The following is a 12,998-nucleotide window of genomic DNA, read 5'->3' as shown; positions in this document are numbered from 1 at the left end:
TGGTTGAGTACTCAGACATTTTCGAGTTCTACATAGTTAAAAATTGATCGAATATTCGATAAATGAATTGTCTGCAGATATGAGTATTTGAAATTGCTCAAGTATTTAAAAAATAAAAATTACAGTTTCTATTATTGACTATTATTATTTTATGAGGCATTTAGTAGGTCATAGAATGTCTGAAAGTAGGTATGTAAAACCACCTTTCTACTTGCAAAAGATGGTGTAAGTCCCTGTCTAAAATTTTGTAAATTAATATTATTTTTTCTATTAATTTTTATAAACCCACAAAGTAATTTTAGCCTATTGTAAAAACATTTTTTTTACAGATTTTAAAATGACTAGAAAAAAATATCTATAGTTAAAACTTACGTCGTGATCCTTGTATTTAATAAAAGAAAAATTTTTCATCGACAATTTTAGAGTAAAAACTAATACGCACCAAAGTCAATCCAAGTTGAAGGTATTCTAGCTTAGGTTAACCAATTATCAACTGAGCTTAAGTATCAACTTATATTCAATATTTTCATTTTTAATTAGTGATATGTTTCATATAATGTCCTTATCTAAAAATTTGATGTAAAAGGTAAATTCAATGTAATATATTATTATGAAATAATTTAATAATATTTATTTAAATCGAAAATTTTACTAACTTATGATTATAATATTAATTATACCTACTATATACTGCAATAATAAAAATATATCAGCGTACATTTAAATTTTATAAAATTGCGAGGTATAAGGGGAGGGCTTATAAAAAAACATGTTTCACGATAACATACTCTCATTTCAATATTCTATTTGCAGTTAAATAAAATCTAAGAAGGCGGATGAACACCTAAACTGTGAACGCCACTACAAACATATTAATAAACAAATAATTATATGTGAAACTATAATAAATGGTAAATAATAATCGTATATAATTCTATAGTGGCGTCTCTTAGTACGAAGATTATGTGAATAGTGTTCATTATTATACATGCTTATTATATACGTGACTATAATCGTACGTCATACCTTGACATACTGCCCTCGGCAATCTTCGGAAAACGATAGACGCCGACCGGAAGTGATGAGACTCGCAAACGTGCGTAAATAATTCTATAGACTATACATTCATATTTTAAATTTCACTTTTATTTTCCCAAAATGTCATCGCACAACTGACATTACGGTGGAAGCTAATAAATCACTATAATCAACGACGCGGAAATAGTCGCGGTTACCAGTTGCGAGGAATATCAAATATGTCGAGCCGTCAAGGTGATGGGAGGGGAAAAATATCAGTTAATTGTTCCCAAAGAAATCATTGAGAATAATCGAACAGCTTGTCAGATGTGGAGAAAACTGGACCAACTTATGAAAAATATCGTTTAATGTTTAAATAAACTGTTTTCACGTGATCGTCTAAGCGCGAATACGTATTTGAAGTAAGAAACATTATATAGACTACAATGTCAAATGGATTGTTGCTGACGGTTAATGAAGTGTTATGACCCGGGGTGTATTTAGGGTGGGGCCGTGGGGGAACTGGCTTCAACTGCCCCGGGTGGTGGGTGCTAGTATTTAGGGATCGTCAAAACTTAGTGGTCGGTATTTTTTAACTTGTGAATTATTTAAACTTTTAAAATTGAAATTATTTTAATAACATTATTATCTAATAATGTATTATGCTTTTCGAAATTTAAACAACTAAATAATAATGACATAAATTATAATGTATATTTTAAAGCTATCAGCGATCGAGAATTATTAATAATAGTACCTTAATATTTTTAACAAATTTGTTGTGATTCAATAGACATCAGTTATTTATAATGATACGGCGTATATTTTGTTATTTCGTGCCTACTACAAAAGTACAATAATTATTATTACAGTCAACTAACTCGAACCACAGCATCTATGCATGATGCCAATATAATTAATATTATTTCTTTTACTCCTCAGTACTCGGCGCTTGTTGATTATTTATTTATCATTAAATTTATATTATATTATTTTAATTATGAGCGGAAAAAAAGTTAAATAAATACAAAGGTCGTAAACAAACTTTGTTAAAATAAAAAAATAAATTATTTTATCAATAAACGTACCGATATGTATATACTATTTATATATATATAAAAATAATGATATTAATTTGCATAGTTAGTCTATAGTTTTATAAAATGTATTTTTATCTTTATATTAATATGACATCCGATATACACGAAGAATAGAAATTCCTGAATATGTAAAAAAATTAAACAACTTCTAATGAAGGAATAAAATCAGAGCTAAAGTGAAAAAAGTACACTGAATAGGTACGTTTCTTTGCTTGAAATCTGAAAAATTCATGAGGATCTATCTCCTATATTTCCTGTGGATATAGGTCCCTTGGGCGATTCCATTTCCCTCCAAAATCGAGATACCGTTTTTCCCCACTGTCCATTTTCCTCCACAAAAAAAAAAGGTTGGTTTCCATTTTCCTCCACATTATTTTCAACTAAAGTTATGCATAATATTTTCCTCCAATATTTTAGTAAATATTTTTGTTGTAGTAGGTATTACGTTCCGTTTTAAAAAGATAGAGTAGAGCTATAGGATCACATTTTGCGCTTATCGATTGATGAATACATTCTGGTATCGGCTATCTATATCAGCTATCGATTAAGCCTAATAAAGATACGTACATATTATAACATACGGGCATATACGTATATACTTATATATTACGAGTATGTTAAATTGTGTATCAGTTGTTAACGATTAATTATTATGATTACACCATTGAGTGAGACAGACACACGATACACGAATGTACATGTACGATATACTCGCATCAATAAGACTATATTTTTACTTTTTAGTAGCGAACTGTACATCGACTAGTGTCTATAGTGTTGGGGGTATGTTTATAGTTCTTGTGTTTCTATAGAATTTTAATTTAAACATGTCTGAAAAAGCGACGTTTGTTGATTTATTTGTATCAAACATAATACCTGACAAATACATTTTTTTTGGCTATGCATAAGTTATTTATATTAACTATTTTGTTATTTTATTTATTGGAGGAAAATAGTATTTCATTTTTGGAGGAAAAGACGGTCCCTTATGGAGGGGCCAATTTCTGGTGTTGACAACTAACCAAATTGCTATACACAAATTGAGGGGGTCAGAAGGACCCATGGTACTGAGGCCCAGACTTTCGAGGGGCCCGGCGTGCATGCAAATAATTACTTCAATATACATTAAAAAATGTTTCAAAATTAATTTTTAATTAAGAGGAGTCCGGATTTAGTTCACTGTACCAGGGCCAAAAATATGATGTGGGGGGCCTGGGTTTAGATGGTGTGGCTATAAAATAGTAGACAGGTCCCCATATCATATTTTTGGCCCTGGTACAGAACTAAATACAGACCCCTCTTAAATAACAATTAATTGTAAAACATTTTTCCAACGTATATTGAAGTAATTATTTGCATGAACGACAGGCCCTTCTGACCCCCCTTGTGGAGGCATGTACATTACACGAAATATATAATAGTATAGTGGTGCTATAAAATACTAGTATTTATAATCAATGGTAATACTTACCAGTCTTACCAACAGTTGAAATATACAAACGACGCTAAGTCCTAAGATTACCTAAGGGTAATTTCTAAAACCAAGATAGATGCCTAATCAAAAATATTACATCGTGTCAACGTTAAAACGAATATTGAATTATTATATCATCGTAGATGGACATTGTCACATTGATAATAACAGCTATAATTGAAATAAAATGATAAATTCATAGAGGTTAATCAAAAGAACGTTTACTCGACAGAAAATTATGACGTTCCAATCAATTAATAAAATATACTTCTCAACTCTTGAAACAATAGGTGATGGACTTCTGATAACTAATGTAGACAAGGATAATAGTCAGTGGGTAGGTATAAAAAACGTTTGCACTTATCTTTATAGTTTATATATACCAATTGCAATAACTTAATGCGTGTTTACAGAAGACTAAAAGTATTTTTTAATTTTCACGAAAGCTGCATTTTTTCAGCTCCTGCTGCAGGCTATGATGCTATATTATCTACTTTAATAGTTTCAAATAGTGTGCTGTTAATTCTGATATTTAAGTGCATTTACCTATTTTCAAAATTCTCGGTAAGACGTAAGAACATCCTCTGTGTTGGATACTTTAATTTTCAAGATTATAGAAGGTTAGAAGGTATCTATATAAAATATTAGAAATCAGAAATATTAATATCTCGCTTGAAAATTAAAATATCAAATAAAAGCCGACGCTTTAGTGCAGTTATTAATAATAAGTAGATTCACTCTAATATCAAAACTATGACAGCCCACTATTGAAACAATAAGTGAACAAAAATTACTATATGTCATACGAGTTTTAAGACGGAGACAACAAATGTAAGGTCAGCACACTAAGTATTCTCACCCTCTTCAGTAGGTATTATAATATATAACTATACGTTTATATATATCACATACGACAAACCACAGCCATATCAAACATTTTATATCATGTGAATCATAGACTTTAAATTTGTTTTAAATATTATTAGAAACTTGTTATGTTTTTGATTTCAACGTTTTCGTTATATTGATTTATTATTAAAATAAATCACTGTAACACGATTTGCCGTCACCTCGACACCAAACCCCGTCGGCATGATTGCATGACATGCTCAGTCTATGGGTAAGAGGTCTACGATGCGAATATTTGGTACCTATCAGTAATCAGTAAACTTGTGTGTAATCACTTTTTAGTTATCAGCAACTGCGTTATACTATACATACAACGTTACATTTATAATTTTTTATATATCCAACACGGACTAAGATTATATATTAACATTATATATTTACCTGCCTATCTGTATTCTGCATGATATATAGTTATAAAAATACATACAATATATATGAGATTATATTTTAGTCCGTGATGATAAGCTTATACTATAAATTGTCCTATTGACAATTTCGACTAAAGCTATTTGTATCTTTACATGGATTTACCCCCAGATTTTACTGTAATGTATTATTACATCCCGTCAACCGTCATCCCACCTTATTGAAAATGTCCTGAGACGTCAGTGAAATAAACTACTGCTAGGACACTGTTGTATATTTCGAGATATTGTCGATATTACCCTGAAATTGGTAATATAATATCTGTAAAACTATAAAATTATGTCATTATATGATATGAATATAATATTGTAAAATGATTATAACTTTTTACAGATATAAAACTGTTTCCGAATAATATTCGGAACAATTTTCAACAATGTGGCTAGTCGCTAGTAGCTACGCAACAGTGCAATACTCTATATTTTAAGTCCGCCATTTGGATAGTATCAGAGTGTGTACTCGCACCCCCATGTAATTTTTATCCTTATAATTGACCTATATGTGATAATAATTAATACATTGGTCTTACCATTCAAACATTAAAAATTAAAATCTTATCAAACATATTCTGCTTGTTGTATAAATATTATTTATGTATAAAGTGTGTAACTGTAAAGTATACATCTTTGCTAGACTTATTACTCAACGACCAACTTTATTCGAGTGTCGGGTCTGACCAATTTGTTTTTCGTTTTGAACTTCAATTACAAATTACAATATTCATGCTTCATGCATAGACATTAGATATAGTTTTCATACACACAGTTCTGTTTCACTTATAGGTATACTTTATATTACAGTTTTAATATAGCTGTTATGATAAATTGTTTTTAAAAATGCTGTAATAAACTAAAATTGTGAACTTTTTTTAAACAATCACAATTATTGGCCCGACGAGAGGAATCGGCCTCATAATGTGTTTGCATCACATTAAACCATTTATAAGAAACTTAAATGGCATCCATGCTATATTTTGGTTCCTATATGTCTACAGGGAAATGACCTCTTAAATAATATTGAACCACGGCTTCAAAATTGTGATTTAAATTCACTGCAGTATAAACTGTTTACATATTATTAAAAAATATATGTTATATTGTTATATATATATATATATGTATATGTTTTACTATTTATAATTTATCACACTTATAAATGGTGTATTTTGGACTGTTCTATAATGTATACACATTAGTATAAGCTATGATCACTATATGCACTAAGCCATTGATATATTTTACACATCACTATACATCAGTACGACACTACAGCACATAATTCGCACGTGATACCTTCAATAGTTTGAACCTACGCGTATATTACGCTCGATAAGGTTACTGCGACACGCATGGAATACTACAAAACAATAAAATGTTGACGAGGCACGTGAATCCATGCGTTTTATTTTCGATATTTTTATTACGATTATTATTATTGCTAATGCTACCTTCTTTGATTATCTGGGCACTGGGCGTAAAGGTAAATTAAAGAAATCAATAAATAGATTGTATTATTAATTTAATGATTTATATTAATTTATGATATTTAGGATGGTATTATGAGATTTCTAAACCTATTTTTTATTACCGTTAACAAATAACTAAAAGCTAAAATCAAGCTAATAAAATAAGGTTATTTTACTTATTATTTACGACATCTTTAGCTTATAAATTAGTCTTTGGTCATTGGCAGATTTAAATGATGAGGTATAAAAGTCTTTTTCAATCTTGATTTTAAATATCATATAATATAATAATATTTTAGGTATTTAAATCTACAATATTTATTAGTTTTAAATGAATTTATATTGATACTCAGGAATTGACCCGAGCACAGGCACATCTACATTACTCACTTGACTACTTCAAATCATTTAATATAGAACCTATATTTTACCTGATAATCAACCAATAAAGGTTGCTTAAATACAGGCTTAAAAGTTGTAGGTTAGAGTTTGACCGTCAAACCATATGCAATTTTCATGTACACGTCTTATGTATAATGAATATATACCTATACCTTATTAATAATATAGTGTTAGTGATATATTATGCACATACGTATTATATATGTATATAATTATAAAATCAGGCTCGTAAGCAGAATTTTTTTTGGGTGGATGTTTTAATTTTATGTTTAAATATAACTTGTGACCTAACAACATTACGTTGTAATCTTAATTTACATATCTTTACTTACTTATATATTGAGATAACTTTGTACATACATAAAATACATAATAAGAATAAATGACACACAGCGTGGATAGAAAAAAAAAACATTTATGGAAGATGTTACTCATTAATGACACTACGGTTTAATTACTTATCACATAAGTATTCAGTGGTTATCCAGGCAGGCACGTAGCTAAGGGAGGCCCAGCGTGTGCCTGGCCTACCCTAATATGTGTCCGGCCTTAGGAAAGCCCACCCAAAGTATTCAGGAGGGCCCATTATTATATAATGGCTTTTAATTTTATTGTTTTCAAATTTTTAATAGATTTTCCATAAACATAAAAATAGAAAAATAGTAAATACTTTTATATTAGTACTTATATATATTATATTTATTGTATTTCATTTCAAAATTGTGTTTATATATATTAAATATTTGGATTTTATTATCATTATAATTATTAAAAGCATTATTTTGTACCTATTTGATTTTTATTTATGTATTAAAAATTTTTTTTATTATTATACTTACTATAGTTACTTGCAAAATGATAAAATATGGTATCATTACTTATTAGGTTTTATATATTTATAATATATTTGTAGTAATGATGATATGCTGATAACTACCATTTTATAATATACAAATGTTGGGAAGAAGGGAGCCCACCTAAAATTGGCCCTCCTAGTGAATATTTTCTGACTACGTGCCTGAATCCAAGAAGGTATTATAGGAGTTCACGACACGACACTGCGAAGAGATTTGGTATGTGTAAATTTCTTATGAGTGGGTTATAGTGGAGGCTAGAATTTATTAAAAAATCGACTATTGTCAATTTCGGCTTCTTAATCAATTGTTTTGATATGAAGGTCGTGTTCTTGTGGATCGTATGATTAGAAACAAAGAATAAAAAAGCGTTAGTAATTTTATCGAACGAGATGTTTTGAAATTTTGTATTTTAATTGTATTAGTTTTGTTGGCCGAGGCACAAATTTGAAGTCCGTATGGCCAAATACGTTTGAGAAGTGATTAATTGTAGATTATTATTTTAGTATTTAAGTTGTTGTTTGAAATTAGAATTTTTAGCATACGGCAGTGAACGTTTTAAATTAATCGTTTATTTTTTAAATGTTTAAGTTTTTTGTCGAGATGGACTCTTATAGATATTTAACCAAGTCGGAAGTAGGAATTACAATATTGTTTACAAAATTATATATTTATAAATTGTTATGCTGTAGCTGTACATTTATTGCCCAACTCCGGGTACACTTTAAAAATATATATTCAATTTGTGACTCAATTTCTAGGTTGTAAAATGTAAACAAATATTTTATACAAAATAGATAGATATAATGTGGCCCAATTATCGACCGCCCATTTATTTGATAACAAATGAGAAGAGAATAATGTCATCAAAAGACTGGACAATTTTTGTTATTAAAAAAAATATATATATGAGTTATAAATAATTCAGTTTTATCGATATCGGAGCTAATGGTCTCGAAATTGAAACAAAATTATTAAAAAGCACATCCGGCTTGGTCATTCGTTCGTTGCGCAGGTTGATACAAAATATTAAAGTTATTGACTTTGTAAATGCATGCTATTTTAAAAAATAAAAAAGTAATAAAATATTTACCTGTTTTAGGTAGTTGCAGAGAAAATATTGTTATCGATATTATTAATAGTCTAAAAATTTAGACTAACATATTATATGAAAATATATAAAATATTTAATGGCCCCTGCCAAGTGGATCTATAGTACCTACCAACCTATGTACTTACCTATTCTTAATATTTCCAATAGATTACCTATATTTATATACCTAATTAATTGTCCGAACTTGATAAATAATATAACGTGACTGAAATAGTTAAAAATTTTATTTCTGCAAGATCTGAATATTTTTAATATTTAAAAAAATGTTTTATGTGTTATTATTGGTGGTTTAATACTCGTCTTCATGGTGTGTTTGTTGCGTACTAAAACATTTATTACTTAGTGTTTTTTAATAAAATGTTCACCATGGAATTAAATTCACCCCCAATTTTATATAATCAATAATAATTATAATAAATATTAATAATCATATTAAGACACAAAAATTATTAATCATAAAAATTACTATAATTTAATATCTATTATGTTATTGAAGTGTTTAGTAAAAAAAAATCTATAAAACACCTCATACTAGGAAAATTATCCACAGTAGTATTACACTACATATATTTATTATATATTATATATTTTATATTTATTCATAATAAATTGTAATCAAAAATCCATAGATGTTATTTAAACAAATGTTGGTTAAACCTATATTTTGTTCTGAATGTTTTAAGGACATTATCGCCTTAATACAATCATGTGATTAACCTACTATTGACACTGCAGTTGGCCGTGGTGATAATCCAAAAAGATGTAGACGTAATATATCAGCAATTATTAATTTTAATGTTTTTATTTAATATCAATCAATCTCAAAATAGATCGTAATTCGTAATATTATTTTGGTTCTAGTATTCTACGATAGTTGTTATAGAGTACCACGGCTATAAATAGTCTGGTTGCCAGTCTTGAAAAGTTTTTTACAAAATGAATATCTGTGATCAGTATTAAACAACTTTAAATTCTCGCACTAGGTATAGCAATTTTATGTCAGCGACTGTAGTGATGAAATTACGATTTAAATTTGAATGATAATTGCATTCATATATATAGTCATTATAACATATAATATGCGGTAGTGTGGGAATTTCTAGCTATTTAATGCTGATTAGAGATATTTACTTTGGTAGACATTTTTTTAGATTAGTTGGGCTACTATACTATACTATCTTAAATCGTATAGTATACCATCATCAGGACTCTGGAAGTCGAACGGTTATCATTTAACGCCACGACAGAGATAATTCATTATTTAAAGTACGTACACAGTGTTTTCGACTCACTTTAATAAAAATTGATTATAAGTACCTACCTATATCGGCTATCTATTTTATTTTTCTTGACTTACAACTATTGTCTATGAAAACAATTCACATACCTATTATAGCTACACAATATAATGACTCTAATAAAGTAATATTTTTTGTATTGAATTTCTTCCACATATGAATTTTATGATCAATTTTAATATTTATTGTTTTTGAACAAAAACATGAAAATGTACAATTTAGCCAATTTAGGGTCTGTTTTACAATAGTTAAACTAAGGTTAAACTGCGGAATCCGGCCGATAAAATCAGTGGGTAAAGTGTTACTGAGGTTTAAACTATGATTGCAAAACGGGCCCTTAATAACAAATTATATTTTTATATTAATTTTTCACAACATATAGGTATTATAGGATTGATTACTATAATCAATGGTATTAGCCATTAAGTATAAAACTATAGGTAAAATTAGTTATGTTGCATTATTTATAGCTGTGATATTATACCTCTAACTAACTCTAAACTTTGTAAGTTTAGGGACAAAACTTAAACAAAGTTAGGTATAAAATCCGTTTTTGGAACACTATTACATTATAACTTAGAATAGAAAAGTTCAATAACATAAAAATCTACTTAAACTGTCTTCAATAAATATTTTGTAACTTTAAGTTTAATTAAAAAATTTACGTGTTACCTTTGATTATTACTGAAGGCGATTTTGTTTATTCTGGCAAATGTGATATACGAACTATAAATTGTGAGTAATAAATTTGCTTCGTTTTCTGTAATAATAATATTTAAAGTAAAAGTGTAACATAATACATTAATAATAAGTAATAATACTGCACTTCACAACTAATCACATAATAACCATTACATTTTGAATAGATGTGAGACTTCTGGTCTCCTGTAGGTAATAATCAAATACTTACTGCGGTAGGTATTCTTCAAAACTTTTTCACTACTTATGTTATTTGCACTATGTATATTTTTACTTGGTGAATAACATGTTGACAAAATTTCAGTACCGTCTAGTGTCTTACAACACGAGATAACACTATACACTGCCTATATAAATATAATATTATAATATAGGTTCATTACGGGCTATATGACTGATTTGTTTATTATTTCACAGACATCAGCACATTGGTCTGTACTCTATAGTGGTCAGCGATGACGTGTTTTACATATTATTTACGATGTATATAGGTAATTTAACTGATATAACAATAACAAAAATATAATAAACCGATGATTTGAAATATTAAGCAGCTTGGTAATAAATAATGATAACTTTGAATTTATCCTACATTTCTACCTCAATATGTTATAATATTACCGTTTTTCATTACCACGAATACAATTTTAAACATAACATGTTGATGCAATTTTATACATAGATATAACACTTCATAGAAACTATAGTAAATACGGTAATTAAATAGTAATTATTGTCTTTGTCAAACCGTTTTTGACCTGTATTAAGCATTAAAAAATTCAGCCTGTCATAATAAACCTATTTTTATAAATTAGAGACAGAAAATATTATTTGAAGTATCTAGATAAATTTTAGGAAGGTGGTTAGGTTTAATGTTTAGGTTAGATATTACATGATTATAGGCGCCGCCAGGAATTTTGTCAGGGGGGTGAATCGTGCATAGTATATATACTTTGATTTCTAAATAATGTTTAAATTATTTTATGTAAATACGTAGAAATTTTTTTTCAAATTATATGACGATACAAAGTTATTTTTGTTTTTTCGTCGGATACAAAGTTTTTAATAGATAATTATGCAATATTTAAAAAAAATCTTTTCAATACCATAAAAAAATTTTTTTCAAGCCCCCAAAAAAATTTTTTAAGCGCCCTTGCATGTGATTTTTAAATTCCTCAGGTGACAGAAAATCAGTATTGGACATCATATTATTTAGTGGCTTCACTGGATCGAGGGCTGTTGGTGGTAGCAATTTGTACCTAGTTGTAATTTAAGGTGGTCGAAGCTAAACAACTCTGAACTTTTAAAACTAATCGAAAAAATGTTGGAAAATTTATACAACCCTTATTTTTTACAAAACATATTTTGTTATTTTTCTGCTATTTAAAACGAATAGGTCAAACAGGGACATAGCCGTTTAGACTTAGTCGTTTGCACGAGGGGACATTATTTGGACGTAAAGAAAGCATAATCAATTAATAAATAAAAATGCAAATAGTAAAATGAATAATTAAAACAGATATTTATATTATTTAATATTTATATTTATATTGGTTCCAATAATTATAATTTCTACCTTTGATCCACCCGCGCCTTGTAACGCCCATAATATGTTAAACATTCAATTATAAACTATAATATAATAGGTATACCTAGCTAGAATAAGATACGATTCCATTATAGTTATAAGTATTAAGAACTTTACTATTGGTTTTATAATTTATATATTATAAATTATAAATAAAACATAATTTGTACGTGGTATAAAGTATAACCCAAAATACTTTATTCAGTTTCGATCAATATTAAATTATTAGGGTTTAACATTTAAAAATTATTTTTATACTTATATGTATATAATTTTTTTTTTTGAATTGTGTTTTAGGTTTTTCTAATTTTACTAAACCAATTTAATCAATAAATAATGGACCATACATACATTGTGTATAAATTAGTATAATAATTACTAGTTATACATTTTTCTATTTATTGTTTTTGTGTGGAAGTTTTTGTTGCCAGTTGGTACGGTTGGAATGCGTGTTTTATGTGGGGCAAAGATTCGTCGCAAAGAACTCAAATGGTCCGCATCCGTGAGCTTGCTATGCCAGACGATGCCACAGCTCAAATTAGTGACTGCTGTCAACCACCGCATCATACTAGGCCCAATGCCCAAAGTATACATATATATTATTGTACACTGTATAGAATAAATAAAGACATAATAGAAAAGTAATAATCTA

The 12,998-nt window shown here is 28.2% G+C and overlaps 1 long non-coding RNA gene across 3 annotated transcripts in view; it reads left to right on the top strand.

Moving 5' to 3' along the window:
* LOC149057464 (uncharacterized) overlaps nt 1-12,998 on the top strand; it is a 14,631-nt gene extending 1,633 nt beyond the window's left edge. For 2 of the 3 annotated variants that reach the window (XR_016190762.1, XR_016190761.1), the window contains exon 2: nt 12,765-12,998. This is a non-coding gene — a long non-coding RNA (uncharacterized LOC149057464). Of the gene's footprint in view, nt 1-9,358; nt 10,028-12,764 lie in introns of those variants that run through there. The other variant, XR_016190763.1, reaches the window with a different exon arrangement.

This window comes from Diuraphis noxia, unplaced genomic scaffold (genome assembly GCF_037042655.1).
Source record: "Diuraphis noxia isolate RWA-SAM2 unplaced genomic scaffold, SU_Dnox_SAM2 contig0003, whole genome shotgun sequence".
Taxonomy (NCBI): Eukaryota; Metazoa; Arthropoda; class Insecta; order Hemiptera; family Aphididae; genus Diuraphis; species Diuraphis noxia.
This window is presented reverse-complemented; position numbering and strand designations above follow the sequence as displayed.